The sequence below is a fragment of the Porites lutea genome, chromosome 8 (genome assembly GCF_958299795.1).
Source record: "Porites lutea chromosome 8, jaPorLute2.1, whole genome shotgun sequence".
NCBI lineage: Eukaryota > Metazoa > Cnidaria > Anthozoa > Scleractinia > Poritidae > Porites > Porites lutea.
Genome location: NC_133208.1, coordinates 10,205,992 through 10,217,495, shown reverse-complemented (window position 1 = coordinate 10,217,495; position 11,504 = coordinate 10,205,992). Strand labels below are relative to the sequence as shown.

Sequence of the window (11,504 nt, the reverse complement as noted above, 5' to 3'; positions counted from 1 at the left end):
GAGATCATTTCGAGTTTAGTCTTTAATTTACTTGAGCAATAAATAGAGGATATTACATGGCCATGCAGAAGCACGTAAATTCTCTTTGAGTGTTGAAAAACATTTCACGAGTGAGCGCTCCTTTCGAACTGTTTTATGAATTTAAAGTTACAAAATGCTGCCCAAAGAGGTTTTGTCTTTGTTGAGTGTTACTTAGTAAAATTGCTTTCATGCGTTGCGTGACTTTCTCGAACGTTCTCTATGTTTTTGGATTATTCGTGAATAATTAATTGGGGCATGTTTACATTTCAGCATGAGTCAGCAGATTTGCACCAGTTACTAAAATCATAAAATATGTTCAAAAGCCACCGACTATTCGCCTGTTTAGTATTTTCTAGAACCTTATGTCAAACGGTATACATGTTCCAAGCGAGTTCTTTTGACGAACTAAGTTTTTTCCCACGAGTCTGGAGTGCTGTGTTTAGTCAAGTGTGACGAAGGTCGATTTTCAAGTTCTGTGTTTACAAGTTGGCGGAAGCCGTAAGATATCTGAAGTTCAAGTGAGAGTTTATTGGCAGGTTCTGTTTAGTTTTACTTAAGTTCAAGTCAAGTTTGTGTTGGCGGATGCTGTGTTTTAAAGCTCTGTAAAGGCTTTGTTCCTTTGGTATTAAACTTCCTTGTGTTAATCCGACATCCCTGAATGCTGATCGTCAGTGTATAATTATCCTCAAAACATTCAACATTACCCATGCCTTACATATCTTTAATCAGTACATGCGACTGCTATGCTGTTTTTGAAGCCTGATGTAAGAAAAATAGAGAATTCTTTTTTCACTGTTTGTTTTGCTAGACTTGTTATTCAGGGGTAACATAGCATTGTTAAACATATTTTAGTATTAAAACGGTAGGCATAGGCATATTTTTATCCCCTAAAAATTTTTCATCTGTTCGGATTTCCTAGCTGAAAGTCTAGTGATTCGAAAATTATAGGAATCAAAACTTACCTTTTCGAAAATTTCAGCCAGAAAAAAGGCTCCCGAAAATTGTAGGTGACCTTTTTTGAGGTAAAAATCCGTTAAAAATGGGCAATTATACCATTTTTTAGATGTTCGAAAATCCTACGAGAGGCAGACAAGCAAGAAATTTTGAAAAAAATGTTCCAAAAATTCTAGATCTCAAATCGGCTTCCGAACAGATATTTTCCGAAAATTGTTGTTGGGTGCCCCTGGTTATTCACCGCCAATAACCTCATATTTGACTTAGGTCTAAACGTTTAGACCCAAGTCAAATTTACAAGGATTTGTATCGAGTCATCAGAGCATAACTGGACTAATATGCTCCGAAATGGGGATGGATGTTGCTCTTTTCAAAATATCCTGACAAATCCCATAATTTCACAAATTAACACCTTACTCTTACCATATTTCATTTCTCACTATTCCTCCGCATTTACAAATAATCTGGCCCCAGTTGTTCAAACGGTGGATAGCGCTATCCGAAGGATAAATAGGGATCTCTAGCAACGACGACGGCAACAGCAATCAGGGCCCAGTTGCTCGAAGCGTTAACCAGCGTTTAATACCTTGACAACGTATTGGTTTAGATACTACTTAACCAATGGTTAAAGCTAACCATGCTTTGAGCAACTCAGCCCAGAACGTCAAAAAACAATAGGTTTATTACGCAAAACAACAACTTTGCACGTGCATCACGCTGTTTTGTACATTTCTTCACCGTCCTTGCACGACTACGACGTGAAAATGCCTAATTGCAATTTTTATGGAGGACGTAAACAAGCGACGACGAATCTCTTTTTCTCTCTCTAAACTTGAGTGCGGTCCTCAAGAAATCAACTCCAGGGAAATTCGCCTACACTTGCCATTTTCAGCAAATTGGAATAAACGCGACAAAGATTGAAAAAACGTGAATTCATTTTAAAACTGACGTTTTCGCTGCCGTTGCCGTCGTCGATGCTAAAGCTCCCTAATCTCTGTCCACTGGATAGTACAATTTGTTTCCGAAACACTTATCTGCTGGATAGTGATTTATCCGGTACATAACGCTATCTAACGTTTGAACAACCGGGGCGAGTTCCACAACCACGACGCCGAAGTGTACGCCTCATAGCGTCTTGTTCAGCTTTGTAGCCACTTGCGAAAAATCCCAGCGTGCTGTTCGCGGCGTTTAGGGTGATGACGGCTGACCATAAGCGACCTACTTACCATTAGTGAGTGCTTACACCAAGTACTTATCTCTTGTTAAGTTTTTACGGAATGAGTTTCAAAGAAAAGGTGAACAGAAGAACTGCCGACTTAGGGAGGCTTATTGTTGAATGCCAAACGCAGGTAAGCTTACTAGTGAGTTTAACCTGGGCTGTAAACAAATCAAGGGGGAGAAAAACTTAATTTAAAAAAGGAGGAAGACATGCAAGGAATTTATGCCCATCACACTATTCCGTAGCCTTAGCCGTAGCCTTGTTGGATCAGTGTTACTTGACAAATTTACGCAGATCTAAATGCCCTTCTCTGTAGCCTATCAATTTGACAAAAAGGATTTGGTATAAGCAGCAACGCCCCATACCCCAGCAAACGATTTCCGTCACAGGCTCTGCGAGTGAAGTGACCGATACTTTGTCTTACATGAGATGGTCACGGGACCTTTTTATGCTTCTCCCCCTTTTATTAGCAATTGCAATTGCTCAACTTTTAAATTATTTTAATCTAATTTGATATTTTTAGGATTTAAGTGGCAGTCTCCCTAAATGCGGTTCACTTGATTTCACGACCAAAAATAGTTTGCCTTTATTTTTTGTCGGTGAAGAGGGTTTAGTAGGTATATACTAAAATCCCTTTTTTTGTTTTCAAATTCAGTTTTGGATAGGCAGTTGCTTATAGGAGGTGGTTGCACATGGAGGTTCGACTGTAACTCTATTGCACAAAAGCATATATTTATTAACTGTTTTATTTTACTGATCAAACCAATTTTGTGGTGCATTTGAGTGTTTGAGAAAACTCTCTTTACAGATAATTAATCGAAATTTAGTTGTTAAGAATTAAGAAAAAGAATTCCCCATGACAGTTCTGAAGGTGAACCCAGTGCAGCTCGGCCAATCGCAAGATAATGAAATGTACCAAACACTAGAAATCCTGTGTTGTGTATGCTGTAGTTAATTTTTTATCTCAGGTACTTTTTATTTTCCTTTGTTTCAAATTAATTAGCATACTTTACCATACCCAAAAACAAAAGGAAAGCAAAAATAAAAATAATTATTAACTACAACATGTACAGTGTTCGTGCTGTGCTATGCCTGATCCTATCTGCATTAACTGGACTGAAAATGTGACAACACAACTAAGGGAAGGTACGTTTATTATTGGGGGGGGGTGGGCCGGGGCTTCGGAGGGGAGGGTCATCAGTAAATTTTTTACAAATTGGGGAGGGTCAAACCTGTTTTATTCTCAACCGGGGGAGGGTCACAGTTTTTTTGGCAAGGAAAAAAATACTCCATGTCGCTTCTATTTTGTATATACAAGCAAAGCTACCAGTCAAGATTAATCTAAATTATTTGCAGTTATTGAAAAATTTATATATCAAAAAACTATCTTTTCCCAACTAACATAATTGTCTCTCTCGACCCGTTTCCGCTTTCGCCCATATTTTGATGTTTCTGCGCAGGGTTCTGGTGTAAAATCAGTCTCCGGTGAGGATTCTTCACTTAAGCTTGAACCAACAACTCGATCTACTACATCACTTTGCGAGTCAGTTTTGACCTCGGAAAGTGATGAGGTCACTTGTTGCCTCACATTTCTAAGCGGGGGCTGCCGAGGTTGTTGACGCTCCATTGAATTGTACAGCAAGCTGCCAATGTGCGCTTTGATCATTGCGACCTTTGCAGCTTTCTTCCCTTTGAAGGTGATCTTGTGATGGGAAAAGTACAAGGATAGCTCGTCCACTCTCAAGGACGACAGCGTATCGGAGTTGTACAGTCCAGCTTAGTCAATGCCATTGTACTGCCGGTTCAGCCGTTCCATTCGCTCCCTTTCAGTCTCCTGTTTCTTCTTCTCCTTGCGCATTTTTATCTGGGCAAGGTGTTCAACATACTCTGCCACAAGTTTTTCGGGGACAATGTATTTATCTGAAAACTTTCTAATAGCCTCACTGTCCCCACTGACTAGTTCACTTTCCTCAAACAATCTCTTAATCTGAGCTCGAGGCTGGAAGTCGTCCGGCTCACGGCCATTGGTGGGGGTTGCACTCCAAGAGAGATAATGGAAGGTTGGCAGCTTGCCATAGTCGGGATATGGTCGTCAAGTTGGAAGTGGAGCGCTGGTAGTCTCATCCTTCTCGCAAAATTCACATAGTTGGCCATTTCGCTCTTGACACAACATTTGCCTATACTCCATATAAAGCTCTCCTTTCTCACAATGAAGGCTCTCAAATTGTTCTAGCTTGGAAAAATACCCAAGTGTGGCGAAAGCGTTCCTTGTAGGGACAAGTGGTCCAAAAGGACAGGTAGAATTTTGGCAAAGTACTATTTGAGAATTTAGTATATTCGCCCTTTGGGTTCGGGAATCTTCATCTTTCCACTTCTCGCTTTCACTTGTTCCCGCAGCCGATGTGCCACCAACAGAGTGAGAGGAGTAGTGGGCATCCTTTTTAGAATGGCGAGTCGGCAAACAGCCACAGTAACCACAAGTTGTTCCATCTGACCTCATGAAATCCTCGCATTCACCACAAGCACATTTCCCTCTTTCTATTCCTCGTACATCCTTGCCCATTTTCAAGTTTTCACCGTACAATCACACGCCACGCAATTAACTACTTTGTGCGCAGATGAACGCGGTTATATGAGTAACACTTCCAGTTTGTTATTTTCATTTCCGGTTATTTTTGCCTTGGATAGGTAGGGGGGAGGGTCAGATGTTTTTGTTTGGGTATTTCTGAAGGGTCATGCATTAATCCATTCCAGGAAATGGGAGGGCCACGACTTTTTTCGCAAAAAAATTCTAAAATACTCCGGCCCACCCCCCCCAATAAAAAACGTACCTTCCCTAAGGATTTCTAGCACTGCTGCAAAGCTTTCACATAAAATTAAAATATATTCAAAAACAGCCCGAGACACTTGGAAGTTTCTTTCCATAAGTGGCCAAGAATTGGTAGGACCAGCAGCAGTTTTGCAGAGACATAGTTCGACTGGCAAGTGAAACTTAAGAAGAAAAAAAAAGGAGAATTTTGCAAGCAATGGATATTACACGTGAAAAGGTTGATATCTCCATCACTCAAAATTAAGTGAACAATCACTCTTGCTTATTGCATAATGATGTAGGAGTTTTGTTATAAATGGTTGAAAATATTTTGTGATTTATGTCACTCTTCCCTGGCCTGTTTACAAGGCAGCTTACGGCAGAATCGGGTCCATGTTTTTCCTTCCCACAAGCAATTCATTATTTTATTAATGTGTCACCACTTATATAAACTTTTCTAAAACTAAGGTAAGCCCAAACCAAGCTATTTCCTTTGCAGAGAAGGTCATAGTGTTACCACACATATTACTGATCTCTCTGTTTCCTGTCAATTTATGCAAAATATATGCAACTTAGCTGTACTTATCTTGCATTCCTATTTTTGCTGCCACGCGAATAACCAGACATTTGAATTCTGAGCTTTTCATTGTGCTGTAAGTTATATTGCAGTGTATAGTAACACAAATCACTTCTTACATTGAGATAGATAGCCAGTTCTCCTGGCATTGAGTGAGCTAACAGTCTCCAAAAATAATACAGGTGTCCAATTGTCACTTTCAAATAACAGATCTGAGATATACTTAACAGGTGCTTATTTGATTCACAAAAAGTCATTAATATTTCTTGATGGAAGTTGTGGCTAAAATTGACTCCCAACTGAGTTCTATTCCTTTAGAGTTAAGTGAAAATCAGCAGCCTTCTGTTAATTTATTGTATCTATAAGTGCTGTACCAATTGACGTAGCCAAGGGAAAGTTGTCCAGCATACAATAGTGCTCCTCAATTGTTTTGTAGGTGATGTGTCCTGTTCCCCTGGAAAGCAGTTAAGGATTTGTTAAGGATGGCACTTCCCCTCTGTATACTGGCACTTCACCTCTATAATTTGGACATCTCCTCATCCAGACAGTTCATGCCAAACTTCATACATCTCATACCATAAATGTCAATAATATAGGTGCCTGTAATGTGGCCATTACAGATGCTTTATCAAACTTTATGCAAATTCCTACCAACATAATATAGCAGTGAGCACATCTTTGTACTACAAGCAGTTTCTTGGTCCCAGAACTGCCAAAATGCAAAATTTGTTTGTTTGTCAATTTTTAATATTTGTAAATTTCTTAGGTTTGTTTTCCTTTTTTGTGTTAGGCTCTTCAGTATGGAAGCTGTGTGTCACTTAAGGAAAACATTACAAAACATGCTTGTGAGAAGGAGTTCCAGGCACTCAAAGCCTGCATCAAACAAGTGGTTAGATAAAGTATTTACAGCTGTTATTTTTGTATTTGAGATTGGACAGTGTAAAATGTAGATTGCTGACTGACTGCAGACTATTATTTTTAGGGTTAGAAAACAATGTGACTATTGTTGTCACGTTCTCATTTGCGTGATAAAAACAATAGTCAGCAGTCTGCGTTTTACACTGAGCGTTTGAGGATTATTCAGAAGATGTTGCTTAATGTAGAATTGCCCCACTCACATTTAGAGTCTTCACAGCCAATAAGATCTCGGCTTAACTTGCAGACAACCAATAAGTATGTAAAATAATTGACCCTGAATCAGGTCATTAATCAGATTTTAATTCCATCAACTGACGACATTCAGCTCGAAGATGACTACTGCTCGTGTTGTTGAAACGTTGTCAGTGACTGTCAGCAACAATCCTATTCAGGAATTGACACCCACCTGGGGAACCATATGCCACCTACTTATGTTCTTTGTTTCTCCACACAAATCGCCCTCTGGTGCCTTCAACACATGCCCAACATATAAGAGTATGTGTAAAATAGGTCAGCATTCTAAACCAGAGCATATGGTTGCATGAGACACGGTGAGCAAAGGTATCTGTATTCGGTGTATAAAACTCAGTGACCTCAAGAATAAATTCTGTCATTTGTTATATGCAAAAACTTTATACCAAATGCACACTCTGTTTGGTAAGAGATGGCGAGCAAACTGAGTCTTCTGAGTGAACCTTATCAAGAAGCCGTCTTGAAGTAGTGAGCCACCCATGGAATTTGAACAGTGTTTCTGATCAACTCGAGAGTCTTGTTGAAGATACTAGGGATGCCTCTAGACACTTAAGCTTAGTTGCCCTGAAGAAGAAAAAACAGAAAATGAATTGAGTACTTTAAGTACCTTTTGTGTAACTATATCCTTGCTTTTGATGTCACTGATTTTATCTTCTTTTGTTTTTATGACCTTTACTATACAGTTACTGCAATCTAATACGTTATAGTCACGCAAGCATCGTTTCCAGGTGCTTATGCATATAATTGCAAGCTTTTAAGTACAGAGCATCATGGGATACTTGATCTATCATCCTTTCATACAGACTGCTGTTTATATTTCGATATACGTTGGCGGCCTTTAAAGACTGTGATTTCGTAGATGAAGTTTTGTCATTTGAATACTTTTAAGCGGACGCCGAAGCTCACGCAGTTTATATAGGTCTAGTTTTGTTTTTCCAGAATTGCTTGTCTAAGGTAAAGTTTCTAACTGCTGTGTTTGAAAAGGCACCATGCTAAAACCCGAAGCAACAAAACGAAACGACCGTAACGACCAAAATTAAATTACCAAAACAAGCGTAACGCCCGAAACGACCAAAATGAATTTACCTGTACGAGGAAAACGGCCGAGGGGACAAAACAAAATAACCAAACAATCAATAAATACGAAAGCTAGAGTGTAGAGGAAGTTGTCGTTACAAAAGTGCACTTACGAACAAGTTTCTTAAGGCTGTTTTACGAATTTTATACTGTTTAGTTCGTCAGCATCACTACAGTTTAGTTCTGGCAAAACGGTCTGTAAGTGATCTCATCTCCGTAAAAAATCCCATGCAGCTGTTACCATGCGCAAAGTATTGGCCAAACACACAGCACAAACACACAGCAGAGTAATTCCAGTGTTTTCTAATTCTTAAAACAAAAGCCGATTTCCAATCGTGCTATTCTTTAAAAAGTACCTTTTAGTTTTAAAAGCACTGTAAATTGCTCCAAACCTTGCTCTGAAGTCGAATGACTTGTTCCTCAAAATTTTTGAAATATCCTCGCTCAGTTTTAACTGAAACTTCTGCTACATACATTGGGATGTATTGCAATGCATCTTCAACGGCTTTTACTGCGGTATGTTGCTTTGTATTGATTCACTGTTTTGACGTTATACTAATTTTTCCAAATTAATGCGGGCAATACATATATCTATGACTAGTACATTTCAGTGTGACTATTGTCAATGTTTTACATTCAAAAGATGCATTATTTTGGAAAAATTAGCACAACGTCAAAACAGTGAATGTTGTAACGTAGATTTTTGACTGGTTCGTAGGATAGGTTTGTCTTGAAATTTCAAGGTGTTGCAGTGAATCAATCTTAATGAAAGTTTCAGACATTTTTATATACATTATGAAGATTATGTGAAGAGATTTTTAAAAAAATTCGTTCGAGTCGTTTGGGAGCTATACAAGAAAGCGCTAAAAGTCTAAATTCTGAATGAAGTTGCACTTATACAGGTGGTGAGAAAACGGGTTAGTTTTCAAGATCGCAAGAACGAAAGTACACCAAAATTTCCTAGCATCAAGATATGATATTAAGCATCATTCTGACGCTACTTAAGAATAATTTGAGTCATATATAACGTTTTTATATAATCTATTACGGCTATTGAAAATTTAAGGTTTGAAATGTATTTTCGTTTTAGTCGAACTCAAACATACAGAAGTTTTTACTTCTTACGGAGATTGTTTGCTAAACACCAAACTTTAAGTTCCTATTGTTGGATTTTCCGTTTCAAAGTTTTTTGGTTTTTTTTGTTGTCATAGTAATATCGATTTTACTTAAAACTACATTTTCACAAATTTCAGTCCATAGCCAATTACTGGTGAAACTTTTATAGCGATCGGACAAGGAAAAAACCACTTTTAAGGCGATTGAAAAATGTCGGTATGGCCTACGAAAAACTGTATCGAAACACCTTAATAGTAACTCACCAATCTTACTCAGACCCCTTGGAAAAAACCTCTTTAAGGCAACCCCCCACCTCCTCGGAAATTGCCTCCTTTTGGACCCCCCTCCCCTCGGAATTTCCGTTGGCCTGCCGTGGGGGGCATGCATGTTTTCTGGAACTACACAATACAAAGTAACTTTACGTTATATGATTTTTTTGCAGTGGTTTTAAGTATAAACAACATCTAGCCCTGAGTAAATCTATATATCAACCTTCATTTATTCGATTAATCATATCTTTCCTTTTCATAGGCAAAGAAAACCAAGTCTTAGAACCTAAAATGCTACAAAGCTTGAAAACTGAACTGACACAAGCTTGCTGCATTTGGTGAATGGAGAGATAAAGAAGCCTTTGTCACAGTGTCCTAAGTGTAACATGAAGCACTGGGTACTGGAGAATTGAAATAGTATGACACCTTTCCAGTTGGAAGGTTGATATTTGTTGTATATATTTCTTGGATCTATTTTTTTCTTGTTTAAAATGGAGTAAAGACAAAATGAAAGGAAATTCTAAATCATACAACCATCACGCGTCTTCTGTGTGTTTTGTGCGTTATTATTGCTTTTCTTTCAGTTGCACGGGGTTTACAGGTTGCTGTTTCGCCAAACCTACTTATGACATCTAACATTTAAACTCTTTCCCGCCAAAAGTGTCTGAGAAGGCAACATTACAGAATTTATAACTTCCAAACACATCAGTTGTTTGTTGACTGCGAATGTTGACCTCAACGTAATGTTATCATGTTCTCATGTCTAGCTGCTTGCAGTAGGACTGCCCTTGAGACAATGACAAATTTTCTTCCCCTAAAATCTTAAAACTGGTTATTTTATCAACTGAGTATGGGTTATGTTCAGCAAAACTGCGACTGTGAAAGGTTTGAACCCAGGAGTCATTTCATAAGGAGGTTAAGTATGTTGTCTAGTCGTTCAACTGACAATTTGACTAACAATAAACGACTGTTTAACTGTGACAATAGATGGATCGAAACGCAGCAATGACGTGACGAGTCATCATACCCAGTAAAGTCACGGCTCAACTGACAGAAGACCAATAGCATGCGACTTTGACCAGCCAGGTCAACAACCAGAGTTTAACACCATCAACTGCGGAGATACAATTCACTTTGACTCTGAAGATGACTTTCATTACTGTCAACAACAACAGTCCTATTCAGGACAACATTCACCCGGACGATCATACTCAAGCAGCTTATGAAAACTGCTACTATCAATCCTCACGATTCTTTCAGGATCTTTCCCTAAATGTTAAAGAGGCTTTCCATCATATCATCACAACTTATCTTGAGAAATACAGCCTCCATTTTCAAATATTTTCGCTGAAAAGAGTTTTGGTTTTCTATCTCGTTCATCCGGTGTTTTCAATTACCTAATGTGTATTTAAATAATCAGTGTTACAGCACTGACAGTTTCTCTCAGCTCGGCGTATTTGTGAACTACCATGGTTAACTACACTAGGCGTCTTTCCCAAGGCTCCCCGTGGGGAAATAAGTTGGGTAGGGTTCGCTAGGGGTTTTAATCACTTTGTTTTGATCACTTTCACGTTTGCAGTTACATAGCGATAAACTCAAGAAAAAGACTTGAACCCGGTTTCGCGGGAAACAGTCGTTGTAAACATTTAAGGCTGACACAATGGTAAACGGTTTCGACCATTTTCAAGAGCCTCCAGTCTAGCCCTTAAATTTTGAGACTAAAAAGATGACTTCGACCCACGCTTAAAAGAAGGCAAGTTCTCTCTTAAAAGTCAAATGTACGGGTTTAAAAAAACGGTTGCAACGGCTTCGTAGGGAAGGAATTCTGGAACACTGATGTGAATTTATTTAACGTAAAAACATTTAAAGCAGCGTTGAAAATCCTAATGATTTGTCGAACTTTGACTCCAGTTTCATGTAGGATTTGGCTCCAAGACGAGCACAGCACGTAAGCAAGACGTAGCTTTTACTTGCGTTGCTGTATTGAAGGCAAGCCTAGCCAACCAGGAATACCGTAAAAAGCAGGAGATGAGGTTGATATTCAAATATGGGACTGTAGGCCCTAGAGGCCTTAACCAAGACTTTAGTTTCACGTGAATCACCTGCCCCTTCCCCCCCCCCTCTTTTTTTTTTTTTTTGCTTACTCGCGCGCCGTAGCGCGCTATTTCATATGGCACGCGCGCGAGTATGGCATCAGGCACGTGAGCGTAATTTTAACGAACTTTTTAACGGTATTTAGTCTTGTATACCCTGAAGAAGGCAGCATTGCCGAAACGTCGGTTAAGATTCTAA

At 39.0% G+C, this 11,504-nt stretch overlaps 1 long non-coding RNA gene across 1 annotated transcript; it reads left to right on the top strand.

The window, feature by feature from the left end:
* The first annotated feature begins 2,162 nt into the window (after positions 1-2,162).
* Positions 2,163-9,751, top strand: LOC140946359 (uncharacterized). The gene is made up of 3 exons (XR_012166842.1): positions 2,163-2,324; positions 6,371-6,469; positions 9,475-9,751. It is a non-coding gene; the product is annotated as an uncharacterized lncRNA (long non-coding RNA).
* The last annotated feature ends 1,753 nt before the right edge of the window (positions 9,752-11,504 follow it).